Below are 16,219 nucleotides of genomic sequence, written 5' to 3' on the forward strand. Positions count from 1 at the left end.
TCTATGGAGATTTTCAATCATCCAGGTCATGATTGTCTCAAAGGTGATTTTCCAAAAGGCAACTGGACTTTCTTGTTCTTTTTTCCTTGAAAACATTTTGCTTCTCATTTAAGAAGCTTCTTAAGTTCTCCTTCAGCTTCTTAATAACAGAATAACAGAGTTGGAAGGGACTTTGGAGGTCTTCTAGTCCAACCCCCGCTCAGGCAGGAAACCCTATACCATTTCAGACAAATGGTTGTCCAATGTCTTTCATATTCTATCGGAACCATGACAGTCTTCTTAAATGTTAGAGCATTCACAACTTCTGGAGGCAGGTTGTTCCACTGATTAATTAGTTTTAGGTTGCTTCTCTCCTTGTTTTTTATCTTGCCTTCAGGTGCTTTGGAGAATCGCTTGATTCCCTCTTCTTTGTGGCAACCCCTGATATATTGGAACACTGCTATCATTTCACCCCTAGTCCTTCTTTTCATTAAACTAGACATACCTAATTCCAGCAACCAACCAAAACTGGATGCAGTATTCCAAATGTGGTCTTACCAAGGTATTATAAAGTGATATTAACACTTTACATGATCTTGATTTTATCCCTCTGTTAATGCAGCCTAAAATTGTGTTGGCTTTTTTGGCAGCTGCAATACAATGCTGTGATTGTCCACTAGGACTCTAAGATCTCTTTCAAAGTTACTATTATTAAGCCAGGTACCACCTTTACTATACCTGTGCATTTGGTTTTTCTTGCCTAAATGTAGAAGCTTTTTCACCATTGAATTTCATTTTTTTAAATGGCGACCAATGTTCAAGTCTGTCAAGGTTCTTCTGTATCTTAAGCCTATCTTCTGGAATGTTGGCTATCCCTGCCAGTTTGGTGTCATCTTCTCATTCATCTCTTGGATGAGAAGCAAAATGTTTTCAAGGAAAAAAACCAAGAAAGTCCAGTTGTCTTTTGGAAAAGCACCTTTGGGTCTTCATATAGCACATTGTTTTTATCCATGTGAGATAGATGAGGTTGAATTGATTACCCATTATTTTTTACTGTAGATTTTGTTAGAGAAGGTGTCAATATCATCTTATCCATCTTCAACAGCAATCTCCAACCATTCAGTTTACTTCTATATTGATTCATTTCTTGCAGACAAGATTTTGTATGCATAATGTGTAACTTCAAGACTGCATCAGGGCATCTGCAGTGAATAATAAGCCTAAAATGTGTATATACTTGCAGTGTATTTTATTGTTTGCTTTTTTTTCCTTTGATCTTTCCATGTTTTTGCATTTAGTTGCTAGCAAATGGCCATAATAAATTGAAACTGAACTGACCATCAAGAACATTTTCCTTGTGTTTAAATGAAAATTAGGTAACCAGAATGTATTTAAAATACTTTAAGATGCTTAAATTTTAAACCTATCCTTAAGAGCACTTTCTGTAGACCTCTGGTATTTGCACCATTTGTTCTGATATGGCAATATATATGAGAAAAAAGCTTTTCTTTGGGGAATCATTTGCCCAAAGGGTTACATAATCCATCCACAAGTGAATATATCTTTAATTTTAAACATGTTTTGATTCTGTTGCTTCATTTTGTTTGCTAATTGTTTGGGGCTTCTTTTGTACTTTCCTTTTGCTGGTTTTTAAAAGACTGATAATTTTGTTTTAATGATGGATTAAAGCTGCTGTAATCCAGGAGCTGCTTAATTAAGTCTGAAACTAGAAATGCCAGCTGCTAGATTGGCTCTCATAATCAAAACTTCTACTTTATATTCCTAGTTCTAACCTGCTATATATAGATTAATTTATAAAGATTCTTCCTGTCAGACTGATGATTTTCAAAATTTGTGTATATTCAGAATTAATGCGAACCTTACTATTGATGGAAATTACAAATGTTTGGTTTTGTGCCCTAGACTTAAAACCTGAATTTCCCTGTATTCAACCAACATTCTCCTTAGGCAAAACCAGCTCCACACTATTGGGCATAAATCATGGCAATTAAAAGACCCGGAAAATTTCCTTTAAAATCCAGTGTTAATTTGAATTTAAATAAAATTGTTGACTAACTGGCATGAGGGTCCTAATTACAGAGGTAATGTGTTGCTCTGCATTAATTAAATGACTTACCTAATGTCCTTCGGCAACTGCAAGGCTCATTTTTATATGTTGCTCAGAATTCACAAAGGATCTTAGTTGCTGCGTTGTCCTTCTTTCACATCAGGAGAGCCCATTATTTTCCAGCTGTCATAAAGGTTTTTGTTGCCAGATCTTTGGCATAACTCTCTTGTGATGGCACTTAGCCTAGAAAGTAGGTCTGTGTCTTGGAGGTCATTCAGACCAAGTTCCTATGCAAAGTTTTTAAAGTCTTGCATTGTTCCAAGTGCTGCACTCTGGTAAGAAGCTGTCTACGCCTTCTCTACTAGCACTTTAAGCTGACTTTTTTCCCTACAAGGTCTTGGTCCCTAATATTCAGATGCAGGAAAAATCAATTCCCTTTTGCAAAAACTAAAAAAAAAAAAAAATTCTTCTGTGGACTAAGAATGGTGGTCTCTGTAATTTGTTGTTCAGTTGCTAAATTGTGTCTGACTTTGTAATGCCCTGGACCAGGGGTCTTCAAACTTGCCCCTTTTATGACTTGTGGACTTCAACTCCCAGAATTCCTCAGCCAGGCACGCTGGCTGAGGAATTCTGGGAGTTGAAGTCCACAAGTCATAAAAGGGCCAAGTTTGAAGACCCCTGCCCTGGACTGTAGCAAGCCAGGGTCCCTCCTCCATTTCTTTTGTTATGGATAGTTGTGAAGACATTAATTCCTACAGTATAATGTCTAAATTCATTAAAATTCTGATAATTTTTATGTCAAATACCTGACAACAAGATCATAATATTATATCACAACTGGCAAAATTTTGTGAGACCACTGCATAGAAGGCATGATAAAAAATAAATGAAAGAAGACTGCTGTATAGAATTGGCGTGGTAGTTTTCTAGTATTTTTGTAGTTTAATATGACAGTAATTTAGCAATTTAGATTGTATTTAAATTCTATTCCATCCTGTCACTATTAATATTATTTTTTTATTTTTTCTTCTGGAGGATTAGTTATCCACCTGATTTTTTTTCACATGCCATTTTGAAGCATTTTTTCTGTCTTGTCATTTAAATAATTAAAGTGTCAAAGAATAAAAGATCCAGAAAATTGGTGCAGTTTGATGAGAAAAAAACTGATGAATACTATTTGATTAGTTGTCATACCATCCAACCCACATCTAAGTACAGTGCAGCAGATTGACCAAATGTCATGTATTTCTGGAGAATTACTTTGCTAAAAATAAAAATGTCCTAAGCATTCTCATAATAGTATAAAGAAAATGCCTAATGAAAAAAGGAGATAAGGTGAGCTGTTGGTGAAGATTCATGGTGAACTAGATGTCCTTGAAGGAAGAGGAACAGCACTGCAGCAGAAATGGCAGCCAGATTTTGAATTGTGGTTAGCAAAGTCTCTCCATGAAAGAGACAGATCATGAGATCACCCACTTGCACTCCAGACAGCTGCTCCTCATGAGTAGACTAAAGTTTTTGCAGTTGACTCATGAGTTGAGCAACTGACAGTTGAGGCATTTTAATGTAGCCATAATTCAACCTATATGAATATAAGGTTTACACAAACTTCATTTCTTAACCACTTTCAGATATAACTAATTTACAGCTAAACAGATTTTTCTGAGCAAAAGGATAAGAAAATTCCACTTTGTGAGGGTTTTTTTTCTGGATTACAAAGGAAATAAAGAAAAAAGGTTTTAAAAACTTTTGTGAAAAAGCTTAACAAAAAGTAAATGTAAGAAACCTTTTAAGGGGACAGTTAATTTGAAATTTATTTTCGGTGAAAGTGCTTTTGAAAAATCGAAATTAAATTAGACAAGCAAACTGAATCTTTATGGAAATGTTTTTGTTTACTGTTAAAGAGTGCAGACAATAGTGGATTTTATAAACACACCCCCCAAAAAATAAAGGTAATACGAGCCAGATTGTGATGCTGACTATATAACTATGGAGTTTCATTTCTGATTAAAGAATTAAGGGCATAGAAAGACAAAGTAAAGAGGGAAGCTTCCCTCCCCCCCCCTCTTATTTGACACATTTTCAATTTTGGATTATAGCTTAATGGCAACCACCAGAAATGTGGCAAGAATGGAGGGCGGGAGAGGATTGTTGAAGCAACTGGCAGAGTGAGGAATCACACCAGCTTTGCTTCGGAAAATGCATGAGCAACTGGGCAGTAAGTTAGATGAATCACTTGATACTAACTTGACAGCTTTTGAAAAAAGTGGATGAAAGACTTTTAAAGATGAAAGAAATTAAGAAGATGGGAAGCCCTGTAAAACTAGAGTCTGGAGATGTAAAACAAATTAATGACAAAGTGGAAATTTTGGAGAGTAAGACAGAATTTAAAGCCACAGAATTGGAAAGAGAACTAGATACTCTGACTCTGCTGGAATTGAGGGAGAATGATTTTTGTTTGAGATTTAAAGAAATCCCAGAGGATTCTAGTGAAAATAATAGAGAGGAGATTATTAAAGTCTTAGCAAATTTGCCTTCTTTCTTAGCAAATTCTTCTTGGACTGGGGTGAGAGAATATAGAGGCAGAAATTGACGTATAGAATAAGAACAGAAAATGTTCCAAGGAATGTTTTGGTATACTTTGCCATGGAAAAAGCAAGGGGACAGATATAATTATTCTTTAAAAAATTCCTATTAGAATTTTGCATAAAAGAAAATAGTTTCTTTTTTGACTAAGAGATTACAGCAGAAAGATCCTATTTTGATGAGAGAAATTGGAAAGTGTGATTTTTTCTTTTAAACAGCAGAGGTTTTGATTGAATACTGTCCGGAATGCAAGGGAATTTCTAGAAAAATTCAAAGAGGAATTGAAGGAGATTTAAATGGAGGTATCAGAGGAGGTTATTCAAAACTGCAACAGGTGCAACAGGAAACAGAAATGATACTGAATTAGGCACTACAGGTATTAATTTTTCTAAACTTTGGACTGAATTATGGATTACAATTGCTTAACATAATATATAAATGATCCCTAAAACAGAAAAAAACAATCATTATTTTAAAAAAATGAAAACAAGTTATAATTCACCTATAAGAGACACATATTAGAAAAAAGGGCATGAAATATTTGAATTATACAATAATTTTGAATAATTTATTTCAACATGTACAAAAAAAGAAAGAAATTGAGTTATTTTGTATATAAACCCCCAAATAAAACCAGAAATTGTACTGAATGATGCACTTAGTAGATTTGTTGGGATTAAGGCTTTGATAAGGGGAATTTATGCCCCAAATATCTAAAGAAACAAAATTTATCAAGAATTACAGAGGAACAGAGACAGAATATAGATAGACTAACAAGTAATCCTTGATTTACAAGCATTCGTTCAGCTACCATTTGAAATTACAATGATGCTGAAAAAAGGACTTATGACCCATGCCTGAGGTTATGGCCATTGCAGCATATCTGCAGACATATGATCAAAATTGGACACTTGGCAGCCCATCTGCAGTTCCAATCAAAGGGGCACAACAACTTCCCCATCTACCTATCTCCAATGATCTTTGCCCTTTTGGCCACCCTGACAGCGGCACTTGGTCGCAGGAAGGGGGCAGAGGCTAAAGTCCAAGGTTTTCTGTCCTTAAGCCTCTACTTCAGTTCCAGCACTGCTGGTGCCACCGCCACTGAAAAATGCCACCTCAAGCCCCACACTGCAGCCAGCCATGCCAGCACCATTGTGCAAACCCCCTGCTGCCCTGCACTCCCAAGGATCTGTCACACCCTACTGAACTTTGCTGCCTCACACCCACACCTTTCTCCAAACCTTCCATCCCATTCTCATAATCCTTCAGAAACCTTCCTCCCCAGGTCTCACAAAAATAGGCCTGCAATTTGTTCTTGCAGTGCTTTGGAAGACCTCATTCTGCAAATTCTTCCATTTCTTCTCCAAATAATCAGTCTATTTGGAAAAGGAATGGTACATGCAATTTGAAGAATCACAGATCACAGCAGCACCTCCCACACCTTGCGCACAGTCTCCCAAGGATTCCCCACCACCCACAGCCCCCCCCCAAGCTCCTTACATAGGATTCTTTCTGCTTAATGACCCACAATTTTCTTGGTTAACAACAGCAGCCAGGACTCCTGGGATTGCAGTTGCTAAATAGCGTAGTCATGTGATGTCTCTCTTTATGTCACTTAGTGATCAAAATTCTGGTCCCAATTAAGTCTGTAAGTCAAGGACTCCTGTATAACACTAACAAAGTTTCTGAAGCTATAAAAATTAAACTAGACAAGTTCCTAGGCCAGATGGAATATCAGGGTCTTATTATAAATGTTTTGAAGGTGAACTTTTGCATACTTTACAAAAATTATGAACACAATCCTACCTGGAGGAAATATATCAGAGAGCTGGAAGAAAGCCAGTAGCATTAATACTCAAAGAGGGACAAGATCTGACTTTAACAAGAAACCATAGACCAATATCATTATTGAATAATCATTACAAGTTGTTCACAATTATTCTAGTTGATAGACTGAAAATAATTTTGCAAGAATTTATTCACGAGGATCAATGTGGGTTTTTACCTAAAAGACAATTAAAGGGCAGTGTTAGAAATAAGTTGGACATTTTAGAATATTTGGAGCAACATAACGGAAAACAGACTGTATTGATCTTCTTAGATGCAGAGAAGACCTTGGATAATTTGAACTGGGCTTTCTTGTTCAAGGTTTTGGAAAATATGGATTTTGGAAAAAAGTTTATAAAATGGGAAAGATTGATTTACACGTCACAGAAAGCACAAATAATTGTTAATGGAGATATAACAAAACCCCATGAGATACAAAAAAAGGAACAAGATAGTAATACCCACTGTCTCCTCTTTTATTTTGCTTCTTGAATTACTGAATAGAGATATAAGACAATATTTATTTATTTGTTTATCTTATATGGCCGCCCATCTCCCCATCAAATTATTTTGGGCAGCATACTACAAAGTTGAAAACAATACATATAAACTTTAAAATTATAAAAGGCACAAATCAAGATAAAATCAGATTGGGCAAGGAGCAGATGTTAATATTTTGCCCATCACAATATTTTGCCCATCCCTTAGTGTCTCCAGGCTGGATCACATAACTAGGTCTTGAGGGACTTCCAGAAAGTTAAAAGGGATGAACCCAGTGTCACTTTGGGGGAGGGGGAGCATGTTCCATTAAGTGAAGACCACAGGAGAAAACACAGATATACAAAAAATATGAAAATTGACATTAATTAATAAATATTATAAAAACAACTATACAAACCCTAGGTAAAGAGAGCAGAAGAATGGCCATCTCAACATTGGATCATCTAAACACATCTTGGAAGCCCCAAGCCTAATGTCATAACCAGGTCTTGAGGACCTTCAGGAATATCAAATATCATGGAGCTAATTTAATTTCATGGGAAAGAATATTCCATAATGAACACCACAGCAGAGAAGGCATGGGCTGATGTAACTGGTGAGAGGCAGTCTTTCAGGTAGCCCAGTCCCATGCTATGAAGGGCTTTAAAGTTTAAAAAGCAGTGCAACCCCATCTAACACCAAAAATGGCATAGCTATGGAACTAGTAGGCCACCAGATCTAAAGCTACTCAGTCTTGCCAGGACTCAGCTGAAACTCATAGATTCCAGACACTAGGATAAAATGTTCAAGGCATCACTTTGATTCTACTTATCATGACATTGAGTTCATTATAATCTGCTTTTTAAAAAAAACTAAAATTACATTCAATTACATTTAGTTTTGTATCTCTTAAAATCAAGAATTCTGCCATCAGATGGTAATTTCCCCCATGTTTATTACTTCTGTCTATTAACTAGTATCAATCAAGGACAGCTGTTTCCTATTGTGATTTTATATTCATTGTATTTACCTACCTTTTCTTTACTCTCCTGTTTCTGAGTTCCCATACTCTGAAGATTAGTATATAAATCACAAAACAGTAGATTTCAGAAACCTATTAATAGTGATGGCTTAATAAGCCCTTCTACCGCAATACTCCCCTTTCTTTCTATAGCACACAAATCTTACATCAGAGTTTTGATGTCCAACCTCCATAGGATTCAGTTTAAAAAAAACCTCAAAATCAAAGCAAACAGATTTTTTGCCAGACCTTATGAAGATCAGTTCATTTACCCCAGCAATCCATTATCCAGTTCTGTCAGACCACAGATCCAGAAACAAAGCTTTCCTATCTAACACAACCTATCATTTACCTACAGTGTTGTTGGTTTTTTTTTTACCCTTTCCAGTCCTCGGCCAGGCAATGCAGGAGAATACCAAGTGAACCCCCAGGATTTTCAGCTTCTTTCCTAGATCTTCAATACCCTTATATAGCGATATTACTGTACAAATAATCTTCACCTTATGGCCACAATTGGAGCCAGAATTTCAAGGCGGTTGCACCCAATTTTATGACCTTTTGCGCCACAACATTAAGCAAATCACTCTGGTTATTAAGTGAATCACATGGATGTTAAGTGAAAATCTGGCATCCCCCATTGATTTTGCTGGTTAGGCATCCCTTTAGGAATGATGATCATATGAACCCAGGATGCTGCAATTGTTGTAAATACATGCTGGTTGCCAAGTGGCAGATTGACTGTGGGGATGCTGCAATGGTCATAAGTGCGAGGACCGATCGTAAGTCACTTTTTCAATGCTGCTGTAACTTTGAATGGTCACTAAACAAATGGTTGTAAGTCAAGAACTACCTATATAGTTGCTTCTCCAGTATTAATTGTCCCCATTTGGGAAGAATAATTGTCAGTGGACTTAATAAACCTTGTGTGTTCTTTTGCTACTTCCCTGATGCATACCTAGTAAATGATTCTGGCTGGTACAATTTGTTGAAGTTCCTCATAGTAGGGAGTCACTAATTGCCAGAGCTTTATTGTCTTCTTGCACAGTATAGCTCCATCTTCTCTATTCTTTCCCCTGTTCAACAATGTGTCTTTTTCTTCTACTGAAGACAATCGTAATTACCAATTCTCAGGACACCCACCCACTGCAAACAGAGCTCTTCAAAATATAATCTTTTCTTCCCACACAACTGAGCTCAGTTGTTCAGAACACAATTCCCTAGTCATTCATTTGGCTTCTTGACTCTTCTTCCTATTGAATTCTGTCACCAAAGTCCTGTTCATTTGGTTCGCTTCTTCAGAAAGTTTGCTGCTGGAAAACTGTGTGAATTTGGCTATTTTTATATACATTTTCCCCTAACATAACCCTTTTTAATTGTTAGTGAATTGCATTGAAAAATCTAAAGAATTGTGTGTCTTGCTTATGAATTGGCTTGAAAATATAAAATTAAGGAGATTCCCATTAAATTTAAATTAAATGAATTTCTCCTGATTTCTATTATAGAAAGTCTATAACTGTCATCACATTTATTGCTTAAATAATACAGATGCCACATTTTATATTTTGTACATTACTACAGTAATGAAAATTGCATGCTTCAATTCCTGCCCTCCCATGCTCTCACCAGACTAACAAAAGTGATGTTTAAAAATAACTATACAGAACTCAAAGCAAGAAAGCATACATACCAAGTGAGTACATGCCTCAGAGCCTCTTAGCAATATATTCCTCCCTGTTGTTTAAATTGTCTATATGTATAATGAAAATTCAGAAATAGCTTTCCAAGAAAATGAGACATGAAATGATTATATCATCAACACCATCTATAATACTGTTCATTTAGCACCAAATGGCCATGAATTTCAAAAAGATGCTATTGTTTGAATTACACAGAGACAGAGTCCATATAAAAAGGAAACCAAACACAAAATGCTACTTATTTATACTCTGTCCATCACAAGATTTTATTTCTCTTTTACTTCATCATCATCAAATAAAACAGTTCTTCTTCAACACTATTTTTTCTTGATTTCAGTAATATCCAGAAAACCATAGAAAATAGAATGGGATCCACTGATAGACCTCTTGATGATTTGCATATCCAGGGATTAGATTACCATAATGTAGTCTTTATCAACCTGAGGAATCCTTGAAATAATTTTCAAGTCTCAGAGACCACCTGCATAAAAATTGCACACACACACACACACCAAAACATCATGATGCAAGTATCTTCTAACTTACACAATCTGTGTTTTTCAATATTTATAACAACAGCCAAATGGCAGGTAGTTGTGGTGCATAAAAAAATTCACTATTGTGTTAGTAATGTGCAGTGCACAAAAACAATACTTTGGTTGTGTAATAATTTCAAAAAACAATAATTTGGTTGTGTTTATTGTTGACTTCATGCAGAATCCGTAGCAATCTCCCTTGGATCTTTACAGCACTAGGGAACCCTCCACTAAGAAAGCTTCTGTGATAGAATCCCCAATCTATCTCAGTGACTTTTTTTTTTCATTTCTACATCTACATTATCACAATCATGGGTTCTAGCCCCTAATTTGTAACTTGTTAATCAGAATTATCATGGAATGGAATGGAGTGGAGTGGAGTGGAGTGGAGTGAAGAGAAGAGAAGAGAAGAGAAGAGAAGAGAAGAGAAGAGAAGAGAAGAGAAGAGAAGAGAAGAGAAGAGATGATTTTGTGATCCATTTTAGTAATTCCTCTGTCTTTTAATGCCACTTAAAATTAAAAAGATGGTTAGTATATCATCTAAATTTTAGAGCCAAAAGTAATCTATTTTCCATCAAAATTAGGTCTACTAGTATTTTGGATACCACAGTTTCCAAAAATATTAAAACTTTTACCAAGAAGCTGAGTCACTCACAGAAGAGCTGCTATTAGTACAATATGAAAATGCTAATTCTGATCAAACAACAATTTCAGGATTAGATTTGCAGCAGGAACAGAACCAGGTTTACCAATATAAGCCCTAAGAAATTCATCTGGAACCAATTAAACCAAGGTCTCTCATTTTGCCTATGTTTCCATAAAAATAATTTGTTGTGGTCACATTGCAAATCTGCATACCACGTTCATTTAAGGAGCGATCTTTATTTGCTTCCGTTCTGTACAGCAGCTGTGAATCATTAAAGTTGTTTGCATCATTAACCCAGACCTGAAGATTTGGATTTAATCAAGTGATATATGCATGTGAAAACTTGAGAAGTGTAGTGCGGGAGTAGTATTTAGAGACAAAGATGTTTAATTATGCCCCACTATTGTGATGCCAAAGATTACAGCTGAATTTTTGGTCCACCTGATCTGGCAAAAATTACAAAAAAAGAATAAAGGTTTATATTAGTTCATAAAATGAGACTCACATTTAGAATATATAGACACTTACAAGATCTATAAATGATACTTAGACCTTTTGTTCAACCTAAGTTCAAAGACAACTGTAACTGTGGTCTGGATCTGATACCAACTCTTATCCTATCTTTAGTACAGGTAATCCTCAACTTACAACAGTTCATTTAATGACTATTCAAACTTACGGCACTGATAAAAGTGACTTATGACCATTTTTCACACGACCATTACAGCATCCCTGTGGTCACGTGATTTACATTTGGATGTTTGAATACTGACTCACATTTATGACGGTTGCAGCATCCCAGAGTCATGTGATCACCTTCTATGACCTTCTGACCAGCAAAGTCAGAATCAGATTCACTTAACAACCATATTACTAATTTAACAACTGCAGTGATTCACTTAACAAACGTGGCAAGAAAAGTTGTAAAATGGAGCAAACTCACTTAACAAATTTCTCAGCAACATAAACTTTGGGCTCAATTGTAGTCGTAAGTTGAGGACTACCTGTAATGGCTTCCATGTTTCTTCAACTTTCCAAGAATTTTTACGAATAGATTTTCCTGTCTTTACCTTTATTCTGAATAACTTCTTTTATTGCATTTTGGCAGTTGTTTAATCGATATCATAAGTGAAAACTGTCCTGAACTGTGCTAACTCAGCAAGAACCTTCCTTTGCTGTTCTTAGCATTTCTATTGAGGATTGTACTTCGTTCGGCTTGATTGCTTTTCTAACTATTCACCATTATTAAACCCCTTTTCATTTTGGTTATTTGTGTGCTTTCTGTCAGACTAAATTAGCTACATACGTATAAATAAAAGCTCATTCTTATTTTTAAAATAAAATGTTTTTACTAATAAACAACATTCTTCATAGGTGCTCTTTCTTACATTATTTTATTTTTAGAAACAGAGCGTGAAAAGGACTTACAATCTCCTGTTGGCAGTCATTTGTACAGAAACAGATAACTCACTTCCTGGTCTTTGGGTAAAATCCAAGGTAGAAGATTGATCCTTCCCCCATCTTGTTCTTGGTTCCAAAAACCATAAAGAAAAACCTACCACTATCTTTGCTGTTTCCATCCCAAGCAGCCACAGACAAAAACAATTCAATACTAATCAGCTAAGCCAGTATTTGGATACGAACAAGGCAAAAATGCTTCATATCTAACATGGGAATCCTCACTGTGTGTTTTGAGGTTCCTTGAATGAGCCATGCCTATTCCTAAGTTCATACAGTACTTATGCAGATTTCCAACAATAGATATTTAAGAATGTTTATGGAGATTCTCCATCATCCTGGTCGTGGTTGTCCCAAAGGTGCTTTTCAAAAGGCAACTGGACTTTTATTTTTCTTTTAAAAACATTTGCTCCTCATCCAAGAAGCTTCTTCAGTTCTGACTGAATGATGAAGAAGAGAAGGATTTTATATTCTTTCCAGTCATCTGGTTGTTAGCACTCTGAGAGTTGTTGTGGCCACTTGGGAATTTATCTGTACCCTCAAGTTCATCTGAATCAGAGTGCAGATGGGCGTGGAAGCTTCTTGGGACTGCTGAAAGGACTGTGTTGTAGACAGGAAATATGCCTCCGCCTCCGGTAGTGTCATATGCCTCCGTCTCTGTTGAATTTTAACATAGATGGCTTTTTTGACTCCTCTTTCAAACCAGTGGTCCTCTCTGTCCAGAATGTGGACTTTGCTGTCTTCGAAAAAAATTACCTTTGTTTTTCAGATGCAGATGGACTGCTGAATCTTGTCCTGATGGGTTTGTTCTCCTAAGTTGTGTGATGCATTTGTGAAGTCGTTGTTTGGTTTCCCCAGTGTAGATGAAGTAGTTGTTTTGTTTTCTCAATGTAAATGTGTAGATCTACATTGCAGATCTCTACATTTGGGATCAGAATAGCAGATTGTTTTATTTCATCCTGGGCTCTAACATATACATTGTTAGCAGAACCGCTAGGTTTATAGATAAGGTGAGAAACCATTATATTGAACAGATCAGGTTATCATATAAAGGCAATGTATTTATCTGAATGTTGATTCTTTGTGTTTAGCATGTATGTATTTTATTACTGCATTTTCGTTTACCTCTTTTATCCTGGAAATAGATCTTGTATTTTACCTTTATTTTTTTAATATGGTTGTAAGGCTAATCAACCAATAAACTATATATTCCTATTTAATTTTAAAATATTGCACAGAATTTAAGCATGACTTTATAATTTGATTCTATTTTGAGAACTCTGGAACTAGCCGTGTCTTATATAATTAACTAAATCCTCCTCTTTATCCACATAAATCCTTGCCTGGAAAATCTAAGGCAAAGATCTTGCACTCAGTGATATATAAGACCAATTTAATTCTATAGTGCTAGAAGGAGAAATATCTTTCAGCCAAGTACTTTATTTCTAATACAGACAAGATACAATAAATGTTGTGAAAGCTACATCCTCAAGGTTTCCTCAAGGCAGTTGGAGGCCTCTTGTGTCCTATTTCTTGGAGACTGACATGGAGATCCTAAAGGCTTTCTAAACACCCAGTGCATATTTTTTTGTTATTGTAAAGAAACTGTCAAATGAGGGGAAAGCCTTATCGTTGAATTCTGTGAGCACAGGAATGAGAGAGGCAATTTGCAAAATATTGCAGGGCCATAACACTTATATTTATTTTCTTTATCAGATAAACATTTTTTGCCCTGATGCAGATGGCTTAAGAGAAAAGGAAGTCTTCTCTGAATTAATGGTGAAAGCACCAGTAGTTTTTGAAGCACTTGAATCAACGTATAGGCAGAAACTGCTTAAATCAAAGGATTCTTCCTGATTACATTTAACTGATCTGAAGCCAGAAATCTAGATAAAGATTGTCGTCTTCACCACCATCACTTCTGTTACCTAATAATTAATCTTGGATACTTAATGGACGTGCTGGTCATCCAAACTAGGAGACAAGGTTAACCTAAAACCTGATCAGATTGCTCGAGACGGACTGGACATTAAAAAAAACTTCCCTGCAAAACTGATTCATATATTTGCTTATAGGCCTTTGGTAAGGAAGAAGGAAACTGAGTCATTTTATTAGTCTTGCCATCTTTTACCTTTATTATTTATGGTTGATTTTATTATGACTTCTTTGTTTGATTGTTGTAAGCCACTTATAGTTGTGAGTCAGGAGCAAACAAATTTAAATAATAATAATAATAATAATGGTAGTAAAATATATATTAAAAGAGCAGGCAATATCCAAAACTCTTTTTTTTAAATCTTGCATGAAATTACTTTGCAGTGACTGGACGTTCCTTATCAGCTAAGTTCTGGATATCAGTAGGACTCCTCTGGTTAAGTAACTCCATACAAAGTGTTTGCTTTTTTTAAAAGAAAAACTTATTATTTACTGAGTTCTCTTAATACTGTATAGTGAAAGTCAGAGAATACAGCAACAATGAATCAGCATTGCTATATGAAGTAGGTGAATGGGGAGTGTGGCGACTGACAAGCTGTCACAGTAAACAAAATTTAATTCTAGCACAGGGTGTTTGACCTGTATAGCCTATACAGCAGTGGTTCTCAACCTTTTTAATGCTGCGACCCCAACCAGTTGTAAGTCGAGGACTAAACCGGTTGTAAGTCGAGGACTACCCAACCGGTCATAAGTCGAGGACTTTCCCTGCCCGGGAGCGCCGTGCATGCGTGGTTCCGCTCCCTGCGCCGGCCGAGGCATAGCTGGCAAGCGGCAGAGACGGAGCAGGCCAACCACCAGCTGGCCCAGCCCAAGGGAGGTAAGGCACCCGCCGGAAAAGGGGAAAAAAATGGCGGACAGCCTTGCTTGGCGACCCCCGTGAAATGGTTGATCGACCCCAAATGGGGTCCCGACCCACAGGTTGAGAACCACTGCTATACAGGTAGGCCTAAGCGTACGATCACAATTGAGCCCAAAATTTCTGTTGCTAAGTGAGATATTTGCTAAGTGAGAATTTTGCCCCATTTTACGATCTTTCTTGCCACAGTTAAGTGAATCACTGCAGCTGTGAAGTTAGTAACATGGTTAAGTGAACCTGGCTTCCCCACTGCCTTTGCTTATCAGAAGATCACAAAAGGCTATCACATGACCCTAAGACACTACAACCGTCATATGAGCCAGTTGTCAAGTATCTGAATTTTGAGCACATGACCATGGGGATGCTGTAATGATTATATGAAAAACGGTCATAAGTCACATTTTTCAGGGCTGTTGTCACTAAATGAACTGTTGTAAGTTGAGGACTGCCCATACTTAAGTATTTTACCCCCCAAAGGATGCTTTACACCAGACATGTCAAACACAAGGCCTGGGGGCCGGATGCAGCCCGCGAAGTGGTTTCATGTGGCCCGCGAAGCCATCCTGGAAACAGTGAGGGAACGGCCCCCCGCTGCCTTGACCCTGGCCCAGGGCAGCCAGGAGCCAATGTACAATTTTGTGGTGGCCATCTTGGCACTTGCCCCGGTGGACCATGCCTTGGCACTTGCCCCGGTCCCACCCCCTTCTGCCAGAGACCCTCAGATCTGTCCCACTCCTGCCCAGGCCTCCATAGGCACCCTTGACACAAATGATGTAGAACTGGCCACACCCACCCAGGCCACACCCACTCCATCCATGCCCACCCAGTAGGCTGCACCCACTCTGGCCACACCCACCTGCCCCCCCCCAGGGCAACCGCAATGCTGATGCTGCCCTCAGTGAAATTGAGTTTGACACCCCTGCTTTACACAGAAATGACAAACTAAGCCAGGGAAGTTAACTGTAAGGATGTTATGTATCTACTTATACAGACTTACAACAGTTTATTTAGTAACCGTTCAAAGTTACAATGGCACGGAAAAAAGTGACTTATGACCGTTTTCACACTTA

The sequence above is a fragment of the Protobothrops mucrosquamatus genome, unplaced genomic scaffold (genome assembly GCF_001527695.2).
Source record: "Protobothrops mucrosquamatus isolate PMUCROS unplaced genomic scaffold, P.Mucros_1.0 scaffold_168, whole genome shotgun sequence".
In the NCBI taxonomy this organism is placed as follows: domain Eukaryota; kingdom Metazoa; phylum Chordata; class Lepidosauria; order Squamata; family Viperidae; genus Protobothrops; species Protobothrops mucrosquamatus.